We start from the raw sequence: 12,214 nt of genomic DNA, 5'->3' as shown, positions 1-12,214 counted from the left end.
GCTGACAGTAAAAGAATAGAACAGAATTTCAGACACACACAAACATGAAATGTTTAAACTAGTATATTAATACTCAATAAGCATGCTTAAACCCACACACAGATGCACACATTTTGTTATATATATAGATAATTAAAATAAATGATGGGTGATAAAACCTATTGCAAGTCTTCTGTTTTTATGGGCTTCTATGTCATTTTTCAGGTTTCATTGCAATCATAATCTGGCATAATTATAAACATTAGATATATCTGTATGAATAAATTGGTAAACTTTGACTCAATGTGATCTGAAATGCTTGAACAGTAATATTAAATAATAGTAATATAATTTTTTTCTAGATGAATCCCTCAACAAGCCCATAAACTGTAATGTTTTAGTCTTTAGTGAGCTCATTAGTGGTCTTCCGGTGACATCTAGTGGTTATAATTGCAATTTTTTATTCAACACTGGGTTTTGAAGCTTTATAAATATTACAGTGTTCTTTTTTACCTAATCTCTGTTAAATTTTGCATGACTGTTTAGAAAAAATACAGATCTAATGCATGTGTGATTATATTACCCCTTTTTTTTGCAGTTTAATGCCATTCACAACAGAAATCTTTTGTTTTTTAGGCCATTTTAACTGTTATAGCACCAGCTATTTTCTGATCTTAATGAAACTTTGCATGCTTGGTGGGTCATCTTTCACATGTTATAACCAAGTTTCATAAAGTTTTGAGTTTTTGTTTCAGTTTTATAGGCTTTAGGTTACATGTGGCCACGGCCCTTTCCTAAATGACCTCTTATAGCTAACCAAAGGACAAAATGCAACATATTTTTGAAAATTATTGATCTAGAGAGTCCAGAGAATATTATTGCAGTGGTTTGATCAAGACTGAACAAAAAACCAGGTGACCCAAAACATTCAAATTCGTGGACCAATTTTACGAAAAAGGCTATAACTCGGGAACAAAATGAGATATCTTCACCAAACTCAGAACTCATATGCATGAACAAAAACTTTAGTCAAATTATTATTATTTTTTCCATATCTGCCACTTGGTGGCGCTACAGGATGAAAAAAAATCAAATGGCTATAACTAAGCAACCGTTGATCCAATCAACTTGAAAATTGATATGGCCCAATGTGGCACAAGTGCTCTATGAGGAATTTCACTTATCTTAAAAAACATGGCCGCCATTGGCCCAAACAACTTTAAGCACCTATTTGACAAGGTTAATGGAAGTCGATCGGAACGAAACTCGGTGGGCATGTTCGACTCATTGCCCTAAAGGTCTGTAAGTATTTTGAAAGAAATTGCCCACAACATTGTCACCTCCCACAGAACACAACAAAGCGATTTGATTACAGCGCCACCTATTTTCCAAAAATGATAATGCATCATTTTACTGGAGTTTTACTGGCTGTTTCAATTACACTCTTCCAATAATTGCTTTTCTTACTCGTTGCATTTGGTCTGATGCTCCATGCCATGCTTAGCTCCTCGCTGTGGAACTTTTATTAACGATTTTCAGCCATTTCAATTACAATCATGCAATTATTAATTTCATTATTCATTGTTGCATTTGGTCTGCTTAGCTCCTGATGTTGCCGCTGGAATGCTTGGCCCCGTGATTGCTGCTTGCAGCTATATTTATTATTAGGGGCCAAGCACCGAAGGTGCGAAGGCACCTATTGTGTTCGTTGGCGTTATTATTATTATTATTCTTCCTCTTCTTCCACCCCAAGTCTATGGTAGCCCATAGAACCGATTGCGGGAAAGTTGTATAATTTGGCACACTAATAGAGGACTGTCTGAACATTAACCGTAGCTAATTTGAAGTCTCTAACTCAAACTCTCTAGCGCCACCAATTGTCTAAACTTTCAAAAACTTGATGCTAATAACTCTTGAACCGTAAGCCACAAAATGAAAATTCTTTTTTCCTGTGATTCCTTGGCTCATGCCGAGTCGAATGGACACCGAAATTCAAAAATCGCAAGGCTTAGTTTTTTCGCTATCGTCAATTGTTCGTAAAACCTACTTTTTCGAACTCGTCCTAGGCCGTTGCACCGATTGTCACGAAAATTGAATCAGATAATCTTCAGACCATGCTGGCAAAAAGTTATGGAATTCAAGTTGATTTCTCAAACCGTTTCCGAATAGCTCATGAACGAATTCTTCGAAAAGCACGCAAACGTGTACGTGAGGCTATATCTCTGCAACGGTTTGGCCTATTGAGACCAATCTTGGTGGGTCTTATAACAACCATTCCCTGGGACTACCTGCAGTGTCTCGGCGCTGTGCCCCCTAGTGGTCAGGAGATATGAAAAATGCATGTTTTTGCTCATAACTTCTGAACGGTTTTGCCAAAAATCACAAAAGTGGTGTCTTTAGATTCAGTGCATCATTCCGAGTCGAATGATACCGAATTTTCCCAATTCGGCCATTTTGGGCGTCGGCCATTTTGGATTTAGTTGTAAATTGCTGTATCTTAAGAATGAAGTTCCGTATCGTTTCGCAAATAATTACAAAAATGTCTGGCTCCATGCCCTGAATGTACACAAAAAAATTGGGGGCAGCGCCACCTTGTGGTCAATAGTTATAACGATTTTTTCGAAAAATGCTAATAACTTTTGCATACATTAGCCTATTGTAACAAAGCTGATGTTGATAGATTCCTTGGGTCATGCCGAGAACACCGATACCCCATTTGTCAATTTTGGCAAAATTTCCTGTCCGCCATTTTGATTCATGTTGAAAACCTACTTTTTCGAACTCCTCCTAGACCGTTGCTCAGATTTTCACCAAATTTGATTTGGATCATCTTCAGACCATGCTGGCAAAAAGTTATGGAATTTGTGTCGATACACGTAACCGTTTTCAATTAGCGTACCAACGAATTTGCTGGAAAGATGCCAAACTGCATCTGAGGCTGTATCTCTGCAAAGGTTGGAGATATTTACACAAAACTTAATATGTGACATTGTCACATCACATTGACCACGCCACATCATTTTGGTCACAGCGCCACCTATTGGTCAAGAGTAATAAACCAATCAATAACCGCTAATTATTACATTTCCAATAATGCTAATAACTTTTGATTGCATTAGCCTATTATCATGAAACATGTCTCAAAATGTTCCTTGGGACATGCCGACAACATGCATACCAATTATGTCATATTAAGCAAAACTTCCTGTCCGCCATTTTGATTCATGTTGAAAACCTTTTTTTTTAAACTCATCCACAACCGTTTGTCCGATTTTCACCAAAATTGAATCAGATCATCTTCAGACCGTGCTGACAAAAAGTTATGGATTTCGTGTCAATAGACGAAACCGTTTTTGTACAGCGCTGCTTCAGATGTCAGGCATCTTCACAAAATGAGTCTGAGGCTATATCTCTGCAAAGCCCATTAGTGGTCTTCCAGTGACATCTAGTGGTCGTAAATGCAATTTATCATACAAGACTGTCTCTTTAACCTTTATAACTGTTATATGTTGTCTTAATTTCATTCCAAAGAAGCATACGCAATTTATGTATAATTTCACAGTCTAGATAATAGTACTGCACTGATTTTAAATAACCTAGATATGGCTGACAGTAAAAGAATAGAACAGAATTACAGACACACACAAACATGAAATATTTAAACTAGTATATTAATACTCAATAAGCATGCTTAAACCCACACACAGATGCACACATTTTGTTATATATATATAGATAATTAAAATAAATGATGGGTGATAAAACCTATTGCAAGTCTTCTGTTTTTATGGGCTTCTATGTCATTTTTCAGGTTTCATTGCAATCATAATCTGGCATAATTATAAACATTAGATATATCTGTATGAATAAATTGGTAAACTTTGACTCAATGTGATCTGAAATGCTTGAACAGTAATATTAAATAATAGTAATATACATTTTTTCTAGATGAATCCCTCAACAAGCCCATAAACTGTAATGTTTTAGTCTTTAAGTGAGCTCATTAGTGGTCTTCCGGTGACATCTAGTGGTTATAATTGCAATTTGTTATTCAACACTGGGTTTTGAAGCTTTATAAATATTACAGTGTTTTTTTTTACCTAATCTCTGTTAAATTTTGCATGATTGTTTAGAAAAAATACAGATCTAATGCATGTGTGATTATATTACCCCTTTTTTTTTTGCAGTTTAATGCCATTCACAACAGAAATCTTTTGTTTTTTAGGCCATTTTAACTGTTATAGCACCAGCTATTTTCTGATCTTAATGAAACTTTGCATGCTTGGTGGGTCATCTTTCACATGTTATAACCAAGTTTCATAAAGTTTTGAGTTTTTGTTTCAGTTTTATAGGCTTTAGGTTACATGTGGCCACGGCCCTTTCCTAAATGACCTCTTATAGCTAACCAAAGGACAAAATGCAACATATTTTTGAAAATTATTGATCTAGAGAGTCCAGAGAATATTATTGCAGTGGTTTGATCAAGACTGAACAAAAAACCAGGTGACCCAAAACATTCAAATTCGTGGACCAATTTTACGAAAAAGGCTATAACTCGGGAACAAAATGAGATATCTTCACCAAACTCAGAACTCATATGCATGAACAAAAACTTTAGTCAAATTATTATTATTTTTCCATATCTGCCACTTGGTGGCGCTACAGGATGAAAAAAAAATCAAATGGCTATAACTAAGCAACCGTTGATCCAATCAACTTGAAAATTGATATGGCCCAATGTGGCACAAGTGCTCTATGAGGAATTTCACTTATCTTAAAAAACATGGCCGCCATTGGCCAAACAACTTTAAGCACCTATTTGACAAGGTTAATGGAAGTCGATCGGAACGAAACTCGGTGGGCATGTTCGACTCATTGCCCTAAAGGTCTGTAAGTATTTTGAAAGAATTTGCCCACAACATTGTCACCTCCCACAGAACACAACAAAGCGATTTGATTACAGCGCCACCTATTTTCCAAAAATGATAATGCATCATTTTACTGGAGTTTTACTGCTTGTTTCAATTACACTCTTCCAATAATTGCTTTTCTTACTCGTTGCATTTGGTCTGATGCTCCATGCCATGCTTAGCTCCTCGCTGTGGAACTTTTATTAACAATTTTCAGCCATTTCAATTACAATCATGCAATTATTAATTTCATTATTCATTGTTGCATTTGGTCTGATGCTACATATGCTTAGCTCCTGATGTTGCCGCTGGAATGCTTGGCCCCGTGATTGCTGCTTGCAGCTATATTTCTTCTTCTTCTTCTTCCGCCGCAAGTCTATGGCAGCCCATAGAACCGATTGCGGGAAAGTTGTATAATTTGGCACACTGATAGAGGACAGTCCCAACATTAACTACAGCAAATTTGAAGTCTCTATCTCCTACTCTCTAGCGCCACCACTTGTCCAAACTTTCAATGTTTGTATGCTAATAACTTTTGAACCGTAAGCCAGAAAATCGCAAGGTTTAGTTTTTTCGCTATTTTCAATTATTCGAAAAACCTACTTTTTCGAACTCGTCCTAGACGGTTAGTCCGATTGCCACGAAAATTGGCTCAGATCATCTTCAGACCATGCTGGCAAAAAGTTATGGAATTCAAGTTGATTCGTCCAACTGTTGTCGAATGACACGTAAACAAATTTGACGAAAAGCACGCAAACATGCACGTGAGGCTATATCCCGGCAACGGTTTGTCATATTGAGACCAAACTTGGCGTGTGTTATAACAAGCATGAACTGAGACTACCTGCAGTGTTTCGACACAGCGCCACCTAGTGGTCAGGAGATATGAAAAATGCATATTTTGGCTTATAACTACTGAATGGTTTGGCCAAAAATCACACAACTGGTCTCTTTAGATTCAGTGAGTCATGTCGAGTCAAATGATATCCAATTTTCCTGTGTCGGCCATTTTAGGCGTCGGCCATTTTGAATTATGATTTAAAATGCTGTATTTTTTGAACGCAGCATCGTATCGTTTCGCAAATAATTACAAAAATATTCGGCTCCATGCCCTGAAGGTACTCAAAAAGTTTGGTGGCAGCGCCACCTTGTGGCCAATAGTTATAACGAAATATCACATAAATGCTAATAACTTTTGAATAAATTAGTCTATTAAAATTAAAATGGTCTCGCAATATTCTGTGGGTCATGCCGAGAGTATTGATACCAATAATGTGAAAAGTGGCCTTACTTCCTGTCCGCCATTTTGCTTAATGTTGAAAACCTACTTTTTCGAACTCCTCCTAGACCGTTAGCCCAATTTTCACCAAATTTGACGTGAATCATCTTCAGACCATGTCGGCAAAAAGTTATGGATTTCATGTCGATATACGAAACGGTTCTCATTTGGCGCATCAACGAATTTGCTGGAAGGGTGCCAAAATGCATTTGAGGCTGTATCTCTGCAACACTTTGACATATTTGCACCAAACTTTGTATGTGTCATCGCAACCTCACACTGACCTTGCCACATAAATTTGGTAACAGCGCCACCTATTGGTAAAGAGTAATAAACCATTCATTAACCATGAATAATTAAACTATAAAAAATGTTAATAACTTTTTATTGCATTAGCCTATTGCAATGAAACTGGTCTCAAAATATTCCCTGGCTTATGCCGACAACATAGATACCAAATATGCCAGAGTAAGCCGAACTTCCTGTCCGCCATTTTGATTTATGTTGAAAACATAGTTTTTCAAACTGCTCATCAACCGTTAGTCCGATTTTCACCAAAATTGAATCAGATGATCTTCAGACTATGCTGACTCAATTTTATGGATTTTTTGTCGATAGACAAAACCGTTTTCGCATACCACAGCGACGAATTTGAGGCACAATGCCAAAATGACACTTGAGGCTGTATCCCTGGAATGCTTTGGCATATTGACACCAAACTTTGTGTGTGTCATTGAAAAGTCACACAGAGTACACCAAATTGATTTTATAACAGTTCCGACTATTGGTCAAACTTGATAAGCCAAGTAATCATGCTAATAGAGGTGGTATTATGATTTTTATTTAGCCATTTCAATTACAATAATCCTAAAATTGCTATTATTGCTCATTAATGTATTTGGTGTGATGCTTCATGCCATGCTTAGCTCCTACATTTGCCGTTGGAGTGCTTGGCCCCGTAATTGCTGCTTGCAGCTATATTTAGGGGCCAAGCACTGAAGGTGCGTAGGCACCTATTGTAATCGTTGGCGTTATTATTATTCTGCTTCTTCTTCTTCTTCTTCTTCTTCTTCCGCCGCAAGTCTATGGCAGCCCATAGAACCGATTGCGGGAAAGTTGTATAATTTGGCACACTGATAGAGGACAGTCCCAACATTAACTATAGCAAATTTGAAGTCTCTATCTCCTACTCTCTAGCGCCACCACTTGTCCAAACTTTTAATGTTTGTATGCTAATAACTTTTGAACCGTAAGCCAGAAAATGGAAATTCTTTTTTCCTCTGAATCCTTGGCTCATGCCAAGTCGAATGAACCCCAAAATTCAAAAATCGCAAGGTTTAGTTTTTTCGCTATTTTCAATTATTCGAAAAACCTACTTTTTCGAACTCGTCCTAGACGGTTAGTCCGATTGCCACGAAAATTGGCTCAGATCATCTTCAGACCATGCTGGCAAAAAGTTATGGAATTCAAGTTGATTCGTCCAACTGTTGTCAAATGACATGTAAACAAATTTTACGAAAAGCACGCAAACATGCACGTGAGGCTATATCCCGGCAACGGTTTGTCATATTGAGACCAAACTTGGTGTGTGTTATAACAAGCATGAACTGAGACTACCTGCAGTGTTTCGACACAGCGCCACCTAGTGGTCAGGAGATATGAAAAATGCATATTTTGGCTTATAACTACTGAATGGTTTGGCCAAAAATCACACAACTGGTCTCTTTAGATTCAGTGAGTCATGTCGAGTCAAATGATATCCAATTTTCCTGTGTCGGCCATTTTAGGCGTCGGCCATTTTGAATTATGATTTAAAATGCTGTATTTTTTGAACGCAGCATCGTATCGTTTCGCAAATAATTACAAAAATATTCGGCTCCATGCCCTGAAGGTACTCAAAAAGTTTGGTGGCAGCGCCACCTTGTGGCCAATAGTTATAATGAAATATCACATAAATGCTAATAACTTTTGAATAAATTAGTCTATTAAAATTAAAATGGTCTCGCTATATTCTGTGGGTCATGCCGAGAGCATTGATACCAATTATGTGAAAATTGGCCATACTTCCTGTCCGCCATTTTGCTTAATGTTGAAAACCTACTTTTTCGAACTCCTCCTAGACCGTTAGTCCAATTTTCACCAAATTTGACGTGAATCATCTTCAGACCATGCTGGCAAAAAGTTATGGATTTCGTGTCGATATACGAAACAGTTCTCATTTAGCGCATCAACGAATTTGCTGGAAGGGTGCCAACATGCATTTGAGGCTGTATCTCTGCAACGCTTTGACATATTTGCACCAAATTTTGTATGTGTCATCGCCACCTCACACTGACCATGCCACAGAAATTTGGTGACAGCGCCACCTATTGGTCAAGAGTAATAAACCATTCATTAACCATGAATAATTACACTTCTAAAAATGCTAATAACTTTTTATTGCATTAGTCCATTCGAATGGAACTGGGCTCAAAATATTCCCTGGTTTATGCCGATAACATAGATACCAAATATACCATAGTAAGCTGAACTTCCGGTCCGCCATTTTGATTTATGTTGAAAACCTACTTTGTCGAACTCCTCATCAACCGTATGTCCGATTTTCACCAAATTCGAATCAAATGATCTTCTGACTATGCTGACTCAAAGTTATGGCTTTTGAGTCGATAGACAAAACCGTTTTCGCATACCACATCGACGAATTTGAGGCACAATGAGAAAATGACACTTGAGGCTGTATCCCTGGAATGCTTTGGCATATTGACACCAAACTTTGTGTGTGTCATTGAAAAGTCACACAGAGTACACCAAATTGATTTTATAACAGTGCCACCTATTGGTCAAGCTTGATAAGCCAAGTAATCATGCTACTAGAGGTGGTATTATGATTTTTTTTTTGCCATTTCAATTACAATAATTCCAAAATTGCTGTTATTGCTCATTAATGAATTTGGTGTGATGCTTCATGCGATGCTTAGCTCCTACATTTGCCGTTGGAGTGCTTGGCCCCGTAATTGCTGCTTGCAGCTATATTTATTATTATTCTTCTTCTTCCACCCCAAGTCTATGGTAGCCCATAGAACCGATTGCGGGAAAGTTGTATAATTTGGCACACTAATAGAGGACTGTCTGAACAATAACCGTAGCAAATTTGAAGTCTCTAACTCAAACTCTCTAGCGCCACCAATTGTCTAAACTTTCAAAAACTTGATGCTAATAACTCTTGAACCGTAAGCCACAAAATGAAAATTCTTTTTTCCTGTGATTCCTTGGCTCATGCCGAGTCGAATGGACACCGAAATTCAAAAATCGCAAGGCTTAGTTTTTTCGCTATCGTCAATTGTTCGTAAAACCTACTTTTTCGAACTCGTCCTAGACGGTTAGTCCGATTGCCACGAAAATTGGCTCAGATCATCTTCAGACCATGCTGGCAAAAAGTTATGGAATTCAAGTTGATTCGTCCAACTGTTGTCGAATGACACGTAAACAAATTTGACGAAAAGCACGCGGACATGCACGTGAGGCTATATCCCGGCAACGGTTTGTCATATTGAGACCAAACTTGGCGTGTGTTATAACAAGCATGAACTGAGACTACCTGCAGTGTTTCGACACAGCGCCACCTAGTGGTCAGGAGATATGAAAAATGCATATTTTGGCTTATAACTACTGAATGGTTTGGGCAAAAATCACACAACTGGTCTCTTTAGATTCAGTGAGTCATGTCGAGTCAAATGATATCCAATTTTCCTGTGTCGGCCATTTTAGGCGTCGGCCATTTTGAATTATGATTTAAAATGCTGTATTTTTTGAACGCAGCATCATATCGTTTCGCAAATAATTACAAAAATATTCGGCTCCATGCCCTGAAGGTACTCAAAAAGTTTGGTGGCAGCGCCACCTTGTGGCCAATAGTTATAATGAAATATCACATAAATGCTAATAACTTTTGAATAAATTAGTCTATTAAAATTAAAATGGTCTCGCTATATTCTGTGGGTCATGCCGAGAGTATTGATACCAATAATGTGAAAATTGGCCTTACTTCCTGTCCGCCATTTTGCTTAATGTTGAAAACCTACTTTTTCGAACTCCTCCTAGACCGTTAGCCCAATTTTCACCAAATTTGACGTGCATCATCTTCAGACCATGCTGGCAAAAAGTTATGGATTTTGTGTCGATATACGTAACGGTTCTCATTTAGCGCATCAACGAATTTGCTGGAAGGGTGCCAAAATGCATTTGAGGCTGTATCTCTGCAACACTTTGACATATTTGCACCAAACTTTGTATGTGTCATCGCCACCTCACACTGACCATGCCACATAAATTTGGTAACAGCGCCACCTATCGGTCAAGAGTAATAAACCATTCATTAACCATGAGTATTTACACTTTTTAAAATGCTAATAACTTTTTAATGCATTAGCCTATTTGAAGGAAACTGGGCTCAAAATATTCCCTGGCTTATGCCGATAACATAGATACCAAATATACCACGGTAAGCTGAACTTCCGGTCCGCCATTTTGATTTATGTTGAAAACATACTTTTTCGAACTCCTGATCAACCGTATGTCCGATTTTCACCAAATTCGAATCAAATGATCTTCAGGCTATACTGATTCAAAGTTATGGATTTTGAGTCGATAGACAAAACCGTTTTCGCATACCACATCGACGAATTTGAGGCACAATGAGAAAATGACACTTGAGGCTGTATCCCTGGAATGCTTTGGCATATTGACACCAAACTTTGTGTGTGTCATTGAAAAGTCACACAGAGTACACCAAATTGATTTTATAACAGTGTCACCTATTGGTCAAGCTTGATAAACCAAGTAATCATGCTACTAGAGGTGGTATTGGTGTTTTTTTTTTTTTGCCATTTCAAATACAATAATTCCAAAATTGCTGTTATTGCTCATTAATGTATTTGGTGTGATGCTTCCTGCGATGCTTAGCTACTACATTTGCCGTTGGAGTGCTTGGCCCCGTAATTGCTGCTTGCAGCTATATTTAGGGGCCAAGCACCGAAGGTGCGAAGGCACCTATTGTGTTTGTTGGCGTTATTATTATTATTCTTCTTCTTCCACCCCAAGTCTATGGTAGCCCATAGAACCGATTGCGGGAAAGTTGTATAATTTGGCACACTAATAGAGGACTGTCTGAACATTAACCGTAGCAAATTTGAAGTCTCTAACTCAAACTCTCTAGCGCCACCAATTGTCTAAACTTTCAAAAACTTGATGCTAATAACTCTTGAACCGTAAGCCACAAAATGAAAATTCTTTTTTCCTGTGATTCCTTGGCTCATGCCGAGTCGAATGGACACCGAAATTCAAAAATCGCAAGGCTTAGTTTTTTCGCTATCGTCAATTGTTCGTAAAACCTACTTTTTCGAACTCGTCCTAGGCCGTTGCACCGATTGTCACGAAAATTGAATCAGATAATCTTCAGACCATGCTGGCAAAAAGTTATGGAATTCAAGTTGATTTCTCAAACCGTTTCCGAATAGCTCATGAACGAATTCTTGGAAAAGCACGCAAACGTGAACGTGAGGCTATATCTCCGCAACGGTTTGGCCTATTGAGACCAATCTTGGTGGGTCTTATAACAACCATTCCCTGGGACTACCTGCAGTGTTTCGGCGCTGTGCCCCCTAGTGGTCAGGAGATATGAAAAATGCATGTTTTTGCTCATAACTTCTGAACGGTTTTGCCAAAAATCACAAAAGTGGTGTCGTTAGATTCAGTGCATCATTCCGAGTCGAATGATACCGAATTTTCCCAATTCGGCCATTTTGGGCGTCGGCCATTTTGGATTTAGTTGTAAATTGCTGTCTCTTAAGAATGAAGTTCCGTATCGTTTCGCAAATAATTACAAAAATGTCCGGCTCCATGCCCTGAATGTACACAAAAAAATTGGGGGCAGCGCCACCTTGTGGTCAATAGTTATAACGATTTTTTCGAAAAATGCTAATAACTTTTGCATACATTAGCCTATTGTAACAAAGCTGATGTTGATAGATTCCTTGGGTCATGCCGA

The sequence above is a fragment of the Carassius gibelio genome, chromosome B12, assembly GCF_023724105.1.
Source record: "Carassius gibelio isolate Cgi1373 ecotype wild population from Czech Republic chromosome B12, carGib1.2-hapl.c, whole genome shotgun sequence".
Taxonomy (NCBI): domain Eukaryota; kingdom Metazoa; phylum Chordata; class Actinopteri; order Cypriniformes; family Cyprinidae; genus Carassius; species Carassius gibelio.
This window is presented reverse-complemented; position numbering follows the sequence as displayed.